General features: G+C 54.5%; 1 protein-coding gene and 1 long non-coding RNA gene across 3 annotated transcripts in view; one reads left to right on the top strand and one right to left on the bottom strand.

The window, feature by feature from the left end:
- Usp53 (ubiquitin specific peptidase 53) overlaps positions 1–13,325 on the bottom strand; it is a 60,122-nt gene extending 46,797 nt beyond the window's left edge. The window contains exon 1 of the mRNA XM_078022182.1: positions 13,107–13,325. The gene's annotated coding sequence lies outside the window, so the exon portion shown is untranslated. The remainder of the gene's footprint in view (positions 1–13,106) is intronic.
- A 1,741-nt stretch (positions 13,326–15,066) lies between these two features.
- LOC120892624 (uncharacterized) overlaps positions 15,067–19,620 on the top strand; it is an 8,704-nt gene continuing 4,150 nt past the window's right edge. For both annotated transcript variants that reach the window (XR_013426199.1, XR_013426200.1), the window contains exon 1: positions 15,067–17,906. This is a non-coding gene — a long non-coding RNA (uncharacterized LOC120892624). The remainder of the gene's footprint in view (positions 17,907–19,620) is intronic.

Raw genomic sequence — 19,620 nt, forward strand, 5'->3', positions numbered from 1 at the left:
AGCTGTACCCCACAGCACAAGGTGGGGAGGTCCACAGGAGGAGCCAGGAGCTGTACCCCACAGCACAAGGTGAGGAGGTCCACAGGAGGAGCCAGGAGCTGCACCCCACAGCACAAGGTGAGGAGGTCCACAGGAGGAGCCAGGAGCTGTACCCCACAGCACAAGGTGAGGAGGTCCACAGGAGGAGCCAGGAGCTGCACCCCACAGCACAAGGTGGGGAGGTCCACAGGAGGAGCCAGGAGCCTGCACCCCACAGCACAAGGTGAGGAGGTCCACAGGAGGAGCCAGGAGCTGTACCCCACAGCACAAGGTGAGGAGGTCCACAGGAGGAGCCAGGAGCCTGCACCCCACAGCACAAGGTGGGGAGGTCCACAGGAGGAGCCAGGAGCCTGCACCCCACAGCACAAGGTGAGGAGGTCCACAGGAGGAGCCAGGAGCTGCACCCCACAGCACAAGGTGAGGAGGTCCACAGGAGGAGCCAGGAGCCTGCACCCCACAGCACAAGGTGGGGAGGTCCACAGGAGGAGCCAGGAGCTGCAGCCCACAGCACAAGGTGAGGAGGTCCACAGGAGGAGCCAGGAGCTGTACCCCACAGCACAAGGTGAGGAGGTCCACAGGAGGAGCCAGGAGCCTGCACCCCACAGCACAAGGTGGGGAGGTCCACAGGAGGAGCCAGGAGCCTGCACCCCACAGCACAAGGTGGGGAGGTCCACAGGAGGAGCCAGGAGCTGTACCCCACAGCACAAGGTGAGGAGGTCCACAGGAGGAGCCAGGAGCCTGCACCCCACAGCACAAGGTGGGGAGGTCCACAGGAGGAGCCAGGAGCCTGCACCCCACAGCACAAGGTGGGGAGGTCCACAGGAGGAGCCAGGAGCTGCACCCCACAGCACAAGGTGGGGAGGTCCACAGGAGGAGCCAGGAGCTGTACCCCACAGCACAAGGTGAGGAGGTCCACAGGAGGAGCCAGGAGCCTGCACCCCACAGCACAAGGTGGGGAGGTCCACAGGAGGAGCCAGGAGCCTGCACCCCACAGCACAAGGTGAGGAGGTCCACAGGAGGAGCCAGGAGCTGTACCCCACAGCACAAGGTGAGGAGGTCCACAGGAAGAGCCAGGACCTGTACCCCACAGCACAAGGTGAGGAGATCCACAGGAGGAGCCAGGAGCTGTACCCCACAGCACAAGGTGAGGAGGTCCACAGGAGGAGCCAGGAGCTGTACCCCACAGCACAAGGTGAGGAGGTCCACAGGAGGAGCCAGGAGCTGTACCCCACAGCACAAGGTGAGGAGGTCCACAGGAGGAGCCAGGAGCCTGCACCCCACAGCACAAGGTGGGGAGGTCCACAGGAGGAGTCAGGAGCCTGCACCCCACAGCACAAGGTGGGGAGGTCCACAGGAGGAGCCAGGAGCCTGCACCCCACAGCACAAGGTGGGGAGGTCCACAGGAGGAGCCAGGAGCCTGCACCCCACAGCACAAGGTGGGGAGGTCCACAGGAGGAGCCAGGAGCTGTACCCCACAGCACAAGGTGGGGAGGTCCACAGGAGGAGCCAGGAGCCTGCACCCCACAGCACAAGGTGAGGAGATCCACAGGAGGAGCCAGGAGCTGTACCCCACAGCACAAGGTGAGGAGGTCCACAGGAGGAGCCAGGAGCCTGCACCCCACAGCACAAGGTGAGGAGGTCCACAGGAGGAGCCAGGAGCTGTACCCCACAGCACAAGGTGAGGAGGTCCACAGGAGGAGCCAGGAGCTGTACCCCACAGCACAAGGTGAGGAGGTCCACAGGAGGAGCCAGGAGCCTGCACCCCACAGCACAAGGTGAGGAGGTCCACAGGAGGAGCCAGGAGCCTGCACCCCACAGCACAAGGTGGGGAGGTCCACAGGAGGAGCCAGGAGCTGCACCCCACAGCACAAGGTGGGGAGGTCCACAGGAGGAGCCAGGAGCCTGTACCCCACAGCACAAGGTGAGGAGGTCCACAGGAGGAGCCAAGAGCCTGCACCCCACAGCACAAGGTGAGGAGGTCCACAGGAGGAGCTAGGAGCCTGCACCCCACAGCACAAGGTGGGGAGGTCCACAGGAGGAGCCAGGAGCTGCACCCCACAGCACAAGGTGGGGAGGTCCACAGGAGCCAGGAGCTGCACCCCACAGCACAAGGTGGGGAGGTCCACAGGAGGAGCCAGGAGCTGTACCCCACAGCACAAGGTGAGGAGGTCCACAGGAGGAGCCAGGAGCCTGCACCCCACAGGACAAGGTGAGGAGGTCCACAGGAGGAGCCAGGAGCCTGCACCCCACAGCACAAGGTGAGGAGGTCCACAGGAGGAGCCAGGAGCTGCAGCCCACAGCACAAGGTGAGGAGGTCCACAGGAGTAGCCAGGAGCCTGCACCCCACAGCACAAGGTGAGGAGGTCCACAGGAGGAGCCAGGAGCCTGCACCCCACAGCACAAGGTGAGGAGGTCCACAGGAGGAGCCAGGAGCCTGCACCCCACAGCACAAGGTGAGGAGGTCCACAGGAGGAGCCAGGAGCTGTACCCCACAGCACAAGGTGAGGAGGTCCACAGGAGGAGCCAGGAGCCTGCACCCCACAGCACAAGGTGAGGAGGTCCACAGGAGGAGCCAGGAGCCTGCACCCCACAGCACAAGGTGGGGAGAGCCAGCGACCTCTTGCAGGTTTGAAGGTCACTTAAGACATACAGCCCTCACCTCTTGGGTGTTGGTACATTTTTGTTTGTTTGAAGCACAGAAATGACCACTGCACGTGTTGTTTGGAAAGACCATGTCAGTGAATAGATGGATTTAAGAGTAGTGACTGCACCGTGAAGTGGTGACCTCAAGGCTGGTTAAGGAACATGGAAGAAAGACAACGTGGTCCTGCATGAGTGCAGGAGGAGGAGTAACTGGGAGAAGTAGATGAGGCACATAGGAAGCACAGGGTCAGGTTCTGCCATGATGGCTATATCAGCTCAGAGGGCCCGGGCACGAGAGGATGAACCTATTTCTATGAAACAGGCAGGAAGAGGCCCAGTACACGCTCAGGTAACCAAGAGCATTGTGGCAAAAAGTCCAAGGCTCGACAATGGGTCTGCAAGTCGTGGACATGTAAACACCTAACAAATCACAGGGAAAGGAGGGGATGCAGGGTTCACCAGGAGGGACAGAGGGCTTGCGATGCCTGCCACACTGGGGTTGGCGCACAGTGCCCTCTTCTCAGCATTCTTCTACGCCACAGCACAACAGCAGGACAGACACACTACAGTCCCTGCTGTGCACAAATGCTCCTGGGTCTGATCAGCCTGGGGCTGAAGCTGCTCAGATCACTGTTTTTACGACTCAGCACAGCACCTGGGCACAGAGAGCAAGGACACAGGAAAGATTCCACCTAGAGAAGGACCATGGGCTTTAGGACCTCCAGCACAACTCCTAGAGCAGAGAGTAAGGACTGACAGAGAACACACGCAGAGAAGAAGCAGGCACAGTCAGCAGCCACTTCTCCTTCCCTCTGCTGGCCCAACCTCCTCACACCCAGAGCTCCAGCTCCTCGCCCTCTCTTCTCAACCCTATTTATGTGGTAGTATATTTACTATTCAACAAGATAAAACACAATTTGGAAGTCAATTTTCTCAGTACTTTTAAATCTAGGGTTTTAAAATTAACCAGCTTTTATAGGAGAGAAGTTAGTCCACACAATCACACCTCTAGCAGACAGTTCAATGAGCTTTGACACAGTAATGTCATCACCCCCACACCAAGCTATACAATCTTCTGCCCCTGAAAATCTCCCTGGTCCATAATCACAAAGGCCATGCTAAGAGCACTCCACCCCACCCAGATCCATAGCCCACGATGCCATGACGAGACACCAACGCCTTAGTGACACTCTCACGTGAGACAGCAGGCTCAGGTGCACACCCCACCAGATCTACACCCACTACACTGTGATGAGACACCAACGCTCTCACGTGAGACAGCAGGCTCAGGTGCACACCCCACCAGATCTACACCCACTACACTGTGATGAGAAACCAACGCTCTCACGTGAGAAAGCAGGCTCAGGTGCACACCCCACAAGATCTACACCCCACTACACTGTGATGAGACACCAACGCTCTCACGTGAGAAAGCAGGCTCAGGTGCACACCCCACCCAGGTCTACACCCCACTACATTGTGATGAGACACCAACGCTCTCACGTGAGACAGCAGGCTCAGGTGCACACCCCACCAGATCTACACCCCACTACACTGTGATGAGACACCAAAGCTCTCATGTGAGACAGCAGGCTCAGGTGCACACCCCACCAGATCTACACCCCACTACACTGTGATGAGACACCAACGCTCTCACGTGAGACAGCAGGCTCAGGTGCACACCCCACCAGATCTATACCCACTACACTGTGATGAGACACCAACGCTCGCATGTGAGACAGCAGGCTCAGGTGCACACCCCACCAGATCTACACCCCACTACACTGTGATGAGACACCAACGCTCTCACGTGAGACAGCAGGCTCAGGTGCACACCCCACCAGATCTACACCCCACTACACTGTGATGAGACACCAACGCTCTCACGTGAGACAGCAGGCTCAAGTGCACACCCCACCCAGGTCTATATCCCACTACACTGTGATGAGACACCAACGCTCTCATGTGAGACAGCAGCCTCAGGTGCACACCCCACCAGATCTACACCCCACTACACTGTGATGAGACACCAACGCTCTCACGTGAGACAGCAGGCTCAGGTGCACACCCCACCCAGGTCTATATCCCTCTGCACTGTGATGAGACACCAACGCTCTCACGTGAGACAGCAGGCTCAGGTGCACACCCCACCAGATCTACACCCACTACACTGTGATGAGACACCAACGCTCTCATGTGAGACAGCAGGCTCAGGTGCACACCCCACCAGATCTACACCCACTACACTGTGATGAGACACCAACGCTCTCACGTGAGACAGCAGGCTCAGGTGCACACCCCACCAGATCTACACCCCACTACACTGTGATGAGACACCAACGCTCTCATGTGAGAAAGCAGGCTCAGGTGCACACCCCACCAGATCTACACCCCACTGCACTGTGATGAGACACCAACGCTCTCATGTGAGAAAGCAGGCTCAGGTGCACACCCCACCAGATCTACACCCCACTACACTGTGATGAGACACCAACGCTCTCATGTGAGACAGCAGGCTCAGGTGCACACCCCACCAGATCTACACCCCACTGCACTGTGATGAGACACCAACACCCTCACGTGAGACAGCAGGCTCAGGTGCACACCCCACCCAGGTCTATATCCCACTACACTGTGATGAGACACCAACGCTCTCATGTGAGACAGCAGGCTAAGGTGCACACCCCACCAGATCTACACCCCACTGCACTGTGATGAGACACCAACGCTCTCATGTGAGAAAGCAGGCTCAGGTGCACACCCCACCAGATCTATACCCACTACACTGTGATGAGACACCAACGCTCTCACGTGAGACAGCAGGCTCAGGTGCACACCCCACCCAGGTCTATATCCCTCTGCACTGTGATGAGACACCAACACTCTCACGTGAGACAGCAGGCTCAGGTGCACACCCCACCAGATCTACACCCACTACACTGTGATGAGACACCAACGCTCTCATGTGAGACTGCAGGCTCAGGTGCACACCCCACCAGATCTATACCCACTGCACTGTGATGAGACACCAACGCTCTCACGTGAGACAGCAGGCTCAGGTGCACACCCCACCAGATCTACACCCACTACACTGTGATGAGACACCAACGCTCTCACGTGAAACAGCAGGCTCAGGTGCACACCCCACCAGATCTACACCCACTACACTGTGATGAGACACCAACACTCTCATATGAGACAGCAGGCTCAGGTGCACACCCCACCCAGGTCTATACCCCACTGCACTGTGATGAGACACCAACGCTCTCACGTGAGACAGCAGGCTCAGGTGCACACCCCACCAGATCTACACCCCACTACACTGTGATGAGACACCAACGCTCTCACGTGAGACAGCAGGCTCAGGTGCACACCCCACCCAGGTCTATACCCCACTACACTGTGATGAGACACCAACGCTCTCACATGAGACAGCAGCCTCAGGTGCACACCCCACCAGATCTACACCCACTGCACTGTGATGAGACACCAACGCTCTCATGTGAGACAGCAGGCTCAGGTGCACACCCCACCCAGGTCTATACCCACTGCACTGTGATGAGACACCAACGCTCTCATGTGAGACAGCAGGCTCAGGTGCACACCCCACCCAGGTCTATATCCCACTACACTGTGATGAGACACCAACGCTCTCACGTGAGACAGCAGGCTCAGGTGCACATCCCACCCAGGTCTATACCCACTACACTGTGATGAGACACCAACGCTCTCATGTGAGACAGCAGGCTCAGGTGCACACCCCACCCAGGTGTATACCCACTACACTGTGATGAGACACCAACGCTCTCATGTGAGACAGCAGGCTCAGGTGCACACCCCACCAGATCTACACCCACTATACTGTGATAAGACACCAACGCTCTCACGTGAGACAGCAGGCTCAGGTGCACACCCCACCACATCTACACCCCACTACACTGTGATGAGACACCAACACTCTCATATGAGACAGCAGGCTCAGATGCACACCCCACCCAGTCTATATCCCACTACACTGTGATGAGACACCAACGCTCTCATGTGAGACAGCAGGCTCAGGTGCACACCCCACCCAGGTCTATATCCCACTACACTGTGATGAGACACCAAAGCTCTCATGTGAGACAGCAGGCTCAGGTGCACACCCCACCAGATCTATACCCACTGCACTGTGATGAGACACCAACGCTCTCATGTGAGAAAGCAGGCTCAGGTGCACACCCCACCAGATCTATACCCACTGCACTGTGATGAGACACCAACGCTCTCATGTGAGAAAGCAGGCTCAGGTGCACACCCCACCAGATCTACACCCACTACACTGTGATGAGACACCAACACTCTCATGTGAGACAGCAGGCTCAGGTGCACACCCCACCAGATCTATACCCACTGCACTGTGATGAGACACCAACGCTCTCATGTGAGACAGCAGGCTCAGGTGCACACCCCACCCAGGTCTATATCCCACTACACTGTGATGAGACACCAACGCTCTCACGTGAGACAGCAGGCTCAGGTGCACATCCCACCCAGGTCTATATCCCACTACACTGTGATGAGACACCAACGCTCTCATGTGAGACAGCAGGCTCAGGTGCACACCACACCCAGGTCTATATTCCACTGCACTGTGATGAGACACCAACGCTCTCATGTGAGACAGCAGGCTCAGGTGCACACCCCACCCCGGCTTACACTCCACTGCACCGTGAAGAGATACCAACACCTTGGCGACGTTCTCACGTGAGACAGCAGGCTCAGGTGCATACCCGACCCAAGTCCATACCCCTCTGCACCGTGATGAGACACCAACATCTTGGTGACACTCTCACGTGAGACTGCAGGCTCAGGTGCACACCCCACCAGTCTACACCCAGTGCACTGTGATGAGACACCAATTCCTAGGTGATGCTCTCTTATGAAGCAGCATGCTCAGGTGCACACTCCACCAAGGAACCTGTGTTTAAGAGGAAACACCAAATCCTGGGTGATGCTTGTGAATGAAGCAGCATGCTCAGGTGCACACCCCACCCAGGTCTACACCCATTCCCTGGAACCTGTGGTTAAGAGGAGACACCAACCCCTTGGTAAACTGCCGTATGACACAGATGGTCCTGGCATAGGGAGAGTATTCAGTTGGGCCTGATCTTATCACACAGTCCTTCGAAGCAGAGAGCTTTCTCTGGCTCATATCAAAGAAAGCCAGACATCTCACATTCCAAGGACAAAATGGACTTGATGTCCCATTGCTCCTTGGAGGCCCAGGACAGAAATGGAGCAGCCTTTAGACCAGAGAGCAGATCCTGGCTGACAGCAAGCAAAGACTTGCCTGGGGCCCACAAGCAATGGAACCTCCAGGCCAGCAATGCGACTGGACTTGGAGGCATCTTCCCTGACCATAAGCTCAGAGGCCGCCCTCCAGACACTCAGTCTTGTGGGGCTCAGAGCCAAGAACCCAAGAGCCCATCAGCAACCTGGCCTGCTAAAACTGAAATGATATTATTACTTTAAGCCACTAAATTTGTGGTCACTGTTACACAGAAATAGAAAACTAACACAGCCAACCCCAGCAGACACCAATCTGCCTTCTGTCCGACCATTTCAACATGTCTAGAGTCTCACAGATGACTTCACACAATCTTTTGTTTGGTTTTTAGCACTTGGGATACAACTTGTTTCATGGATTTGCTGGACAAATCACCGGCTCTCCGTTCCTTTATTTCGGAGCAATACTCTTCTGTGTGGGTATACCAACACATCCATCCCTTTACCAGCAGACCTGCACACAGCCATGCACACTCAGGCCCAGTCCTTCGTCCGTGTTTTCCCCTCTCCTGGGCAACACCGAGGAGTGGGACTACTGGGCTGCCAGCTGACGTATATGCTTCGCTCCAAGAAACTGCCAAGGTGCTTTCCCAAGCTTCTGAGCATCTCCTTCTCCTAATGCCCACCTTCGCACATGAGTCGCAGCTGCACTGTACACCTTGTCCACCTTTCCAACACCACTCACTTGAACCAGAACACGCACGTACACTGTGAGTGGGTTCCCAGCAATTTACACATGCGCGTGTGCCACTCAGGTCACCTGTCCAGGGGAAGGGGGGTTCAAATCTCCTGCTTGTTATTTCCCAGACTCTATGTCTCCCTGACTCTCAAGAGTTCTTTGTTTGATGAAAAGTTTTTAATTATGACAAACTATAATTTATTACTGCTTTTATCCTGTGGGTTTGTATTTTTCTGTGTCCTCACAAACCTGTCACAAAAGTCCTGCCACTGTTATGCCAACACCTGCTGGTAAAGTATTTCAGGTGTAAGTTCAGATAACCAGAGCAGGTGGACGGAGCAGGCAGAGTTGAGGCAAGCTCAAGTGCTGTGCAGTCCCTGTCACCGAGGCACCTCTGTTTTCACAAAGCTGAGGGGCTACAGCATGAAGGAGTAAGTCAGACACACAGAACCAGGGCTGCTCCAGGAGCTCAGGTGTGGAGAAACATGTTAGGGAATTTATAAAGCAAGAAAATAAAATTAAATAAGGAAAAGTGCTGTACACCACTAACAAAACAAGAGAACTTTAGGTACCGTCCCATGTCTTCCACTTTGGGCTCTATTTCTGTGAGCCGGATAAGAACTGCCCTTTATTTCCACTGCTTTTGCCTCTCCCTGACCTCTGCTGGAAACAGAGGGGCAGGAGTGCGTGTGCAGGGAGCAGGAGCCTGCAGCCCACCACGAGGACATGCCAGAGCCCCTGGCAGAGCAGGCTCTGTGGCAGGAAGCCCCTCCTCTGCCTGCAGGAGGCTCAGCACTGGGCTCTGATTCACAGGTTCCTTCTTCCTGGCTCTCCACCCACTGGGGCAACTCCATCTTCCCAGGTGCTCATGAGTCCCAGGCCAGATTCTGACTCCCTGCAGTCCCAGTGGGCACCTAGTCTACCAGGTCCTGTCTGCTCTGCCAGGAGAGATGCCGACCTTCCTCTCAGCTTCCACCTCACCTAGGATCTGAGTCCACCCTTAGTGCCACCAAGGAAAGCCTCCAAATTAGACCAGGACATCATTCCTCTGCTCAAAACCTGGCAGTCAGTATCCTTACATTCCAACTAAAACCCAAACAGCCTTACAAGTAAGCCCCCCAAGACCTTGGACTGAGCCTATCCCGGGCACAATGACAAGAGTCCACAGCCTGGACTACTATGAACAACAGAATCCACTGCCCTCCTTTCTGCAGGCTGCAGAGGTGCAAGACCACGGTGGGCAGAGGTGGGCAGCTCCTCAGCCTCTCCTGAGGACACTGGTCCTGCTCATAAGCTTTCTTCACCTTTGGGCCTAATCACCCCCCAAACCCTACCTCTTAAGAGCATTGCCCTGAGGATTAGGTATCAACGTGTGAATTTCAGGGTTCAGACATTCACATGCAGGTGCCCTATTCCTCTGCCCGCCACCTATGCCTCCAGCCTCTCCCACCTCCCTGACGTGGAACTCTCCCCTCCAGCCACAGGCTGGTCACTCCTGAGCACAACGAGCAAGCCCCAAACCTCCATGGCCTTCGCAGTGCGACTCCGCTGACTGGAATACGTCTTCCCTGAGCCTCGCTCTTCTAAAAGCTCACCTTCAACATGCAGCCCACAGCTATTCAAAACTGGGGTCACCATGCTCAACCCCTCATGCTCGCGATCACCAGCATTTTACATTTCTTGCTGCTTGGCACCTTCCTATGTAGCTAGCTGATCTCGTTTCTTGCTGCCTCTCTGCTCAATCCTCTTAGGACATAAGGCAAATCCCAGCACCTAGCACAACACACGGCACAGGCTAAGTACTTGCAGACAGTTACTGAACGAAGCTCAGGAGGTAAGGAGAAATCTCCAACAGACCTTCTCAAAGTCAGAGTTGCCAGGATGAGCAGGCACTCAGGCGCAGGGCCGTCAGCATCGCCCAACAGCTGGGCCTTGGGCTCCACTAAGGAGGCAGCGGTGTAGCCACCTGCTCCGTGGCAACACCACAGGAGGGACTCAGGGCTCAAGCAACCTGCCCACCCAAGCATGGGAGGCTGGTGGGAGTGGGCACTAGCTGACAGTGCAGGAGGCCAGTGTAGGCGTGGTCACAGCAGAATCGGATGGCAAGAATACCAGTGGGCTGACAAGCTGGACCCATATCCCACACAGACCTCACAACCCCACGACTAAGGCTCCCTCTGACACAGCTTCCTGCCACACAACACCCTGCCCAAACACTCCACCACTACGCATCCACAGCTTCCTCACTCGAGATCATATTCCAGGCAGAAAGTACCCACCGTTACTATGAACCTCACAAACCACGTGTAAAATACCACAAGCACCCAAAACACAGGAGGCACTCAACAAACATGAGCTAATCATAATAATGCTATCTTCAATGCATAATGATTTTAACAGTAAACCCAAAGATTTGAAAAAAGAGCTGTATTATATTTTGTCTCATTTTTCTATCTTTCTCTATTTCCTTAAATCTCAAACTTAACTATAGCTTTATTTCTATATTCAACAAAGTGTCAATTTCTTGATATTAAAATGTGTAAGCAGTTCTCAGTAGATATAAGTCAGGACATTTAAGTAGCCCTAAAGGTTGTAAATGTGGAAAAGCTGCAGGCATCTCTTGTTCCTATTATGTGCATATACTAAAATCATTTCTAAAATAACTTTATCAGTACCAAATTAATAATGGTAAATTAATGCTGCGTTTGTATTACCACTAACATCTATACTGCTCCTCAAAGATGATGTCCATCCATCGTGTCCAACTTCCTTCCTGAAAGCAGGGCTCACAAACAGGAGCGCCAACCCAGCTGCAGCATGCTCCTGGTGCAACTCGGAGCTTCCCAGCTTTTCCTAAGTCTATAATTAAGCAGCACCTTCAGTTAAAGCTGTCCAGCCACAGTATCTGGTAGGTATTTTAGTAGCTAAATATCTTTGTAGGATAGCTTAACCCACTACTCTAAAGAAAAATATATTTGGGGGAAGCTCAGTTAAAGGGATGCTTCCCCTATTTCAGAAGGTTCCAAGAAGTCCCAGCAGGAAAGTGACTCTAATCTTGGCTTCTTAAAACAGATAAAAAGTGTTTTTGTTGTTGTTATTATTTGGTACCCAGGAATTTAACCCAGGGGCACTTAACTACTGAGCCCATTCTTAGCCTTTTCTTTTTTCTTTTTTTAACTTTAGAGACAGGATCTCACTGAGTAGCTAAATTGCTGAGACTGGCTTTGAACTTGAGATCCTGCTGCCTCAGCCTACCAAGCCACTGGGATTACAGGTGTACAGCACTGCACCCAGCTAAAAAGTTCTTTGCAAATGTGTCTTCCTGAAACAAACTTCTAAGCTGTGGGTACCAAAACTGTATTTCTTGAACACATACAATGTAACATTTGAAACCAAACCATGTGAAAAATCTTGAGTCACAGTACATGCTGAAATCTTAAGAGTACTATACCTTTTATGGAAAAGAATAAACTAGGTAGAAAAGTGTGATACCATTAAAAGAGGAATTTTTTAAAAACTATTTTTTGCATCTTTCAGGGAAATAAACAATTTTTTAAGAAAATACATAGGGAGAAGGAAAGACCTGTTCCTGGTCTCTTCTTTTTTGCACTTGTAGAACTACCCAACTCCCAGTTAGTGTGACTCACGAACTTTTAAATCACCTTCACAGCTTATGACCAGTAATGACAAACCTCGACAGATTGTTTTAAAACAGCTCATTTCAAAAGCCTCTAAAATATTACACAAAAATCTTGTTTTTCAGACTGTAGTCCTACCTACAGTGAATCTACTTGAAGTTCTGACAACAGCAGATGAAGCCTATGTTACTTGCAGAGTAAGTGTGGCTCACTTTTCCCTTCTATTTTCTGGGTAGCCTACACCATCACCGTGGAATGGAAAGGGCAAAAAATGAACCCGAGTAAGCAAGCATCCGTTTAATCAAGCAGAAGTTCACCTCAACCAGAATGGTCAGCCCGGCTACTGCTTTCCAACAGTGAAACCAGCAAGCTTCTCAAAAGGACGCCAGCCAGACCGCAGTCTCAACTTCCTGAACCGCACGACGCCGCCTGCGGGGTGGCCCTGAAATCCCCGGGGGCGACACACCCCCTCCCCCGGGGCCGCGGAACCTCGCCCACGGCGCAGGGAGCCGCCCTGGCCGCCGCGAGGCCGCCGCACCTGTGCGAGCCGCCCGCAGGTGAGCGCCGCCGGCGGGAGGAGGCTGCGGCCGCACAGGGCTGGACCCGACCCGCCGGCGGGAGGAGACGCGGCCGCACAGGGCTGGACCCGACCCGCCGGCGGGAGGCCGGGGAGGCCGCGGGAGCGGAGGACGGTCCGGAGGGAGGGCGAGGTGCGGGCCGGGCCCGGCCAGAGCAGCGTCCCGCCGGCCCGCTTCTCTCCGGCGCGTCCTGAGACCTACCGTGAGCGCCGCGCTCCCGCCAGGAGGTGCGGCGCAGGTGGAGCGTGGCCCCGTCCCGCAGAGCCGCCGCCGCCGCGCGGAGCCCACCCCACCGCACCAGCCGCTCTGCCTCCCGGAGTTGCCCGAGTTCCCGGAGCCGCCCCGCGCCGCCCGCCGGGCCTGCGCACGCGCTGAAGCAACGCCCGCCGCTGAGGCGACACCTGCGCCCACAGGTCCCGGCGCCGGCCCCGCCCACCGGGCTCGCCCCACCCCTCGGCGTCCCGCCCCCCACGCTCGCCCCGCCCACAGGGGCGCCCCGCCCCGCCCGCGTGATGTTCCCAGCGTCCGCCTCGCCGCGCCGCCCCGCCTACCCACGTCGCCCCGCCCACCCACGTCGCCCCGCCCGCGCCCTGTCCTGGACCTCTGCAGCGCCCGCGTTGCCCCGCCTCCAAGCTCCCCACGCCTACCTAGTCGCTCCGCCCCTCGCCCTGGCACGCCCACGCCGGGTTCCTGGTGTCTGGGACTGGGCGCGGTGGGATGAGGCCACCTGAACGCGGCGGCCCAACCTGAGCTGGACTCCGAAGGAGACTACTGTGGGAGCACCTCCCATGTCCCGAGCTGTTACAGCCCTGGGGGGAGGACCTGCTCTGCTGTCCTTCCAGCCGCCTAGGGTGACTTGCCCTGTCCTGGAGCTGTGACATCTGTCGAGGGACTTCCCCTGCGTTTGGAAGCATGCGTTCTCTGCTTCCCTAATGCTTGTCCTCCTGCTCCATAGCCCCTGCTTGTGGCGTTCATTTCCACGTGACCGTAGCCCCAGTACTACCTGCTGAAGCTGCTTTATACTGCCCCTTAGGTCTGCTTGGGCACTCTTCTCCCTCTAGGACCTCCTCCCCCCTTGTCCTGTGCATGCAGGACTCCCAGTGTCCATTTCAGGCCACACCCTCTAGGCAACAGTGTCTTCATTTGGTGTCCCAGAATGCCCTGGGCATTTTCACCATGACTTCTTGCTGATGACACCTGTCCAGCATCTTCAGCCCAAAGTCCATTCCCTGTTTCAAATAATGGCACCCTGATGCCCAAGTCAGAAATCCACCAGTGCCCGTTATATCTTCATCCCTCTATGCTAAGAGCAAGTGTTATTGACTCATCTCCCCAAGTGGCTCACATCCGCCCCTCTTTCCCATCTCCACTCAGTGTTTCCATCTTTCAATTATCATTTCCTCTGACTCATCCCTTGGATTATTGGAATAGTCACACTGTGTCCTACAGTTAAGCTCCTCTTCACTGCAACCAACATTCCCCTCATGGTTTTTCTACCATAAAAAAATAGGATCATGATGCTCCTCTGCCCAGAGCTTTTACTGACCACCCATCACCGGTGGGGCTCCCCCTGGACTCCACACTAACCATTCCATCCTACAGGTGCTCTCAGTTCCTTGAGTCTCAGTTGAATGCTTACCTCCTCCTTGGGTCCTTTCAGAACTTGTCCTTCCTTTACCCCTTTTGGACTTACTTCTATTGTAATAGTCACACTGTACTAGAATCATTTTTATGTGGGCCTGACAGCAATCGCCACTTCTACTCTTGAGAAATAATATGAACTGTGGGTAATAAAGCCTTTCACAACCTGCCTTCCTCATTGAGACTACAGACGCATACCTTCAGGTTTCCTGGATGAACAGTTTGGCTAAATCCTGACTATACACTTTTTTCATCATAAGTTTCAAACTTTCTACCAGTTCTCTGCAATTTAGGCATATAGAGGGTAAAGTCTGAAGCAGATGAAAAGATGGGACATTGGCATTGTGCTGCTAACTAGATCACAGTTGCTCCCAGAAAGATCACATGGTAGATGTAAAATGTATCACCTCTCAGAGTTACTGTCAGTCCTTGAGGGACATGCCTGGGGGTTGATTCAGTAACTCCTGACTGGGTGGATCCACATATATAAAGAGCAATCTTTGTACTCTGTGCAAGCAGAGGTATGAAAGGGAGTCCACCTCCTTGGAGTGCCAAGAACATTCCAGTGTGCTCAGCTGCCATCCAGCAGAGTTCATGAACCAGCACTGATGTGCCCCAGGCCTCGTAGTGCTGCTCTGGATTGAGGACAACTCAGACTTTGGGAAGCATGTTGCCCTGTGGCTAGGCCCAGCCTCCCACTAAGGACTGGTGCACAGTGTTCCATTCTGAAGAGCTGTAACCCGTGATTTCAGGAGCCAAGCAACAATGGAAGGTGTGGCAAGCCCTGACTGAGCCGGGTGGGGCCGAGTGATATACAGCAGGGAGAAGCAGTGGCTGAAGGGCCAACTTGGGATTAGACACCAGGCAAAGTCCTTTCTTCCCAGATGTATTAGTGAGGAGGCCAGCGAGTATTTCCTGACCAAGCCTCGTTTTAACTTGCAGTCCTAGGGCACAGCCCAGTGCCTGGCACAGAGGCTTAACACGTGTCTGTGTGGGGAGAGGGGAAAGGTGGAAGTTCTCTTGACTCTGAGAGTTCTGTGTAGCCAGAGCTGCTGCAGAGGACTTCTGCGACCGACGCTCCAGCTTTGCAGATTAGAAGCAGGTGTCTTTGAAGGCAGCCAGGAGGAGATGTGATTGGAAGAGCCAGGCTTGGGGAAGAGGTGAAGGGGCCAGGGCCAGGAGGAGGAGGAGGCCTTGTGGAGTCATGGCGTGATCCGTGTGGAGGCAGATGCCGGGAAGCAGAGGGACACCTGAGGCAAGCGAGGCGCCTTCATGCTGGGATGCCCCTGCAGGGCACCGCGGCCACAGCTGCCCTCCTGGGCAGCTCACTCTTCCTGATGTCCTCCTCTCTGGCCGTCCTCCCCCTCCTGGGCTGCTCTGGTCAAGCCTGGACTTTCAATCTACTTCAGACGTGACCATGACGTGCCAATCCGAGCCTCCTGATCCTCGTGGTTTTACATCCTTCTCTCACAGCAAAGTGGTCTCAAGGGTGGACGTGTCACTCCCACCTGAAACCGCTCATGAGGTCACCTGAGTTAGGAATGAGATCCAGAATTGCTTCCAGGCCAGCAGCGCCTGAGGGTCTGCCCTTCCTGAGCACCGTGGGCTGAGTGCCGTGTGTCCTCCTCCCTGCGTCCTTGAATAGCCCTCAGCCGGCCATCTCCTCTGCTACGGGAACATTTTCAGTTGTTGTGCTGGAAGCAGGGTGCTGCCAAGCAGCCTACAACAGATAAGGTGCCTTCCTCAGCCACGCGGCCTGGGACAGCCCCCGCTCAACGTCAGCCTCTCAGGAAAGCCTCCAGGTCCTGGAACCCGTTGGGCTCTGCCAGGCCGCAGCCATGACCTGTGACCGCCGGGCCACTGTTCGCTCTCTCTGGGAAGATGGCTCCTGGAGGACCTGCTCTCCTGGTCATCATCCATCTGACAGTGCTGCCGGGGGACGTGCCATTCACCTGTGACATCGACTCCAGTGGCACATGTGGCCCTTGGTGCCTTCTTCAACCTGTCAATGAATATCTACCACCGGTTTCTGGAAGGAAGCTTGCTGATAACACTGTCTTTCTTTTTTTCTGTAAAATCAAGATCCCCAGTTACCCAGAGAGCAGAGTGAGGACCTGCAGGGCTGCCGTGACCAGCAGCACCCTGGGGCAGCCGCAGCACCCTGGGGCAGCCGCAGCACCCCTGGGGCAGCCGCAGCACCCTGGGCCCCACGTGCCCTTCCCTGCTGGCCCTAGCTCCTCACAGCAGAAACCACAGGTGGAGGTACGTACAGGGTGACCAGGATCTGTCCAGGAGGTGAGAAAAATTGGGCAGGAAGAAAAGGAAGGAGAACAGGATTCACAAATTAAGTCATGATGTAGTTTCATGGGCACACCAAGTAATCTGTTTCTTGAATATATTTGGAAGCATCTGGTGAACATACAGATGCTTCAGTTCTTTCAACTAAGAAAATCTCTGCTGTGGACATACACCGTGTTGTCTTTCCTGCCGTAGTGACAGACCACCCTGCTACTCACAGCTGTGACCCACGGGGCATCTCTCCCTCTTCTGGGTACTGGGACCGGCACACAGCTGCCCCTGGTAATGGGCTCCTTCACAGAGGTTTCCAAGTCAGAGCCTTTAGGAAAGGCACCTTGTCTCTTGGACCATGAGCACAGTGGGTGTGAGCCCAGAGCTGCTGTTAGTGTGCACTGCCATGCGGAGCAGCTGGCCTCCAAGAACAGGCAGAGGTGGGTGGGAAGGAGGCAGGGGTCCTGAGGTCTTCTGGCCTTCTGTGGGGAGCTGCCTGGTCCCTGGAAGCCCTGCTGCACGGCACCTTGTTAAACATCGACGCTCAAACTCATCTGAACCAGCTCCAGCTTGACTGAGTCCCACTGGCCAGGCGTCCCAGTGCCGAGCCTCTGCCGCCGGTAGCCAGCTATGGCAGAGGCCTCTGCAGTGCTTGCTGGTGGTCAACTTGGACCATTTCCCACCCCTGTGTCATTGGAGTTTGAAACATCCTAGTTTTCTTGTCTATGAAAGTGGGATGAGAAGTAGCTCTTAGGTACGATGCCCCTCAGTGGTGCTCTAGATGGAAGCAGCTGCATGGGCAAAGTGCTCTTGTCACGGTCATCCGTCCTGTGTCACCGGTAACAGCATGGCGCTGTAGGAAGCCATGTGCAGCTTACCTGCTGAGTGGGTGCAGGGAGCTGGGCCTCGTGGGGTGCAGACTCCATTCTCTGGAGGATGACCTGCTTCCAGTCTTCCAGATGCCCCATGACCCGCTTCCAGTCTCTGTCCCAAGAGGACCATCCAGCTAGGCAGACCTGAAGCTCCTCAGCACAGCCCACGACTTCCGTTAAAGACTTCTCTAACTAACTGGTAAGAAATTTTCATCATCTTTGCAGCAACAGAACCGTATATTCTCTTTCCACCAGACACTACTTAACATTGAAAATATATTTTATGGGTTTTTAAAAATATTTTTTAGTTGTAGTTGACACAATACCTTTATTTACTTATTTATTTTTTATGTGGTGCTGAGGATCGAACCCAGGGCCTTGCACATGCTAGGTGAGCACTCTACCGCTGAGCCACAACCACAGCCCCATATATCTTGCGTTTTGAAGCTAAAAATAATCTGTTCTCTCAAAAAACTTGAAGACCTAATGTATATTAAACTCATTCATTCATTTATTCATACAAAATTCTTAAATTCCAGCATATAATATAAAATAGTGACTAGGCATAAATAAGAAAAATCAGAATTACAGGGAATTAAAGTGAGTTAAATATTAGGAATTAGAACAAAACAGCAGAAATATGCATGAGCCCCTGTTTCCACTTCAGTTTTGGCTCTGATCCGAAGCCACCAGTGGAAAGGAGGTTCAGGCCAGGGTCACAGCTGCAGTGTGCCTCCCCAGGCGGCCCCGGGACAGGCTCCCTCCTGGCGGCTCTCCTCTGTTCACAGACAGGGCTCTGCCGGCGCAAGGACAGTCTCCACGCACCTCTGCGTGACTGAGCTCAAGGTGCACTGTGCTGTCAACTTTTGGGGAAAAAAAATTCCACCTCTCAAACCCCAAACCAGATGTTTGCAGTTAGCTGGAGTGTGGTCTGCGGAAGTTCTCCTTCATGGTTCCAATAGTTGTTCTTATTGAGACAGTTCAAATAAGGTCACTTCAAAGTATTTTTGACTCTGTTGCTTTGTTAGCCAACATAAGTTAATATTGAAAGTACTGAATTTCTGACTGATAGAAACGGGCTTCCTCAACCTTAAGGCCATTAGTGTTCTGGACACAACCATGTGGTGCCTGAGGGCACAAGCAACTCCATCTTCAACATTCTTCATTTTTTTTTTTTAACTGGTTCCAGGATTGAACCCAGGGGTTCTCTACCACTGAGGCACGTCCTCAGCACTATTTTTTAGTTGTTCATGGATTTTATTCTCTGTAATTCTGAGGATGAACGCAGGGCCTCACACATGCCAGGCAAGCGCTCTGCCGCTGAGCCACAGCCCTTTATTCTTTGAGACAGGCCTCACTCAGATGCTCAGGCTGGCCTCGAACCTGTGATGCTCCTGCCCCAGCTCCTGATCCAGGATCCCACAGTGGCCATGGTGCCCGGCCACTTCATTCCCTCATTGATTCCCTCTGCCTCACGCAGTGTCCTGGGCGGGCGGGCCGAGTGCCTATGCTCCCACCGCACTGCTCCTGCTTAAAGTGCCAGGGTGAGTGGTGCCTTCAGGGGCTGGAGCTCCCAGGGAGGGTCGTGTGGGAAAGCTGCGCTCCTGTGTTTGCACCAGGGCTGCGCCCACCCCGGCCGTGTCAGGACTCCGTGGAAAGCACAGCTCGGAGCCTGCGCAGACCTGGCCCGGCCTCCTCCAGGGCTGCCCATTGCTGGTGTGGGAGCAAGCCCTCAGCTCCTCCAACCCCTCCTCCCCTCTGGGTAGCAGGGTGTCCCAGCTGACCCCAGCTGGAGGGCTTTGACAGGACTGGGCACTCAGCAGCCACTGTGGGTATCTATTTGCATGGTTTTTAGATTTTTCCTGACCATGTTTTCTGAAAGAAAGAATGAAAGAAATGGCCAGGGCAGGGGG

Source organism: Ictidomys tridecemlineatus, chromosome 9, assembly GCF_052094955.1.
Source record: "Ictidomys tridecemlineatus isolate mIctTri1 chromosome 9, mIctTri1.hap1, whole genome shotgun sequence".
Lineage (NCBI taxonomy): Eukaryota > Metazoa > Chordata > Mammalia > Rodentia > Sciuridae > Ictidomys > Ictidomys tridecemlineatus.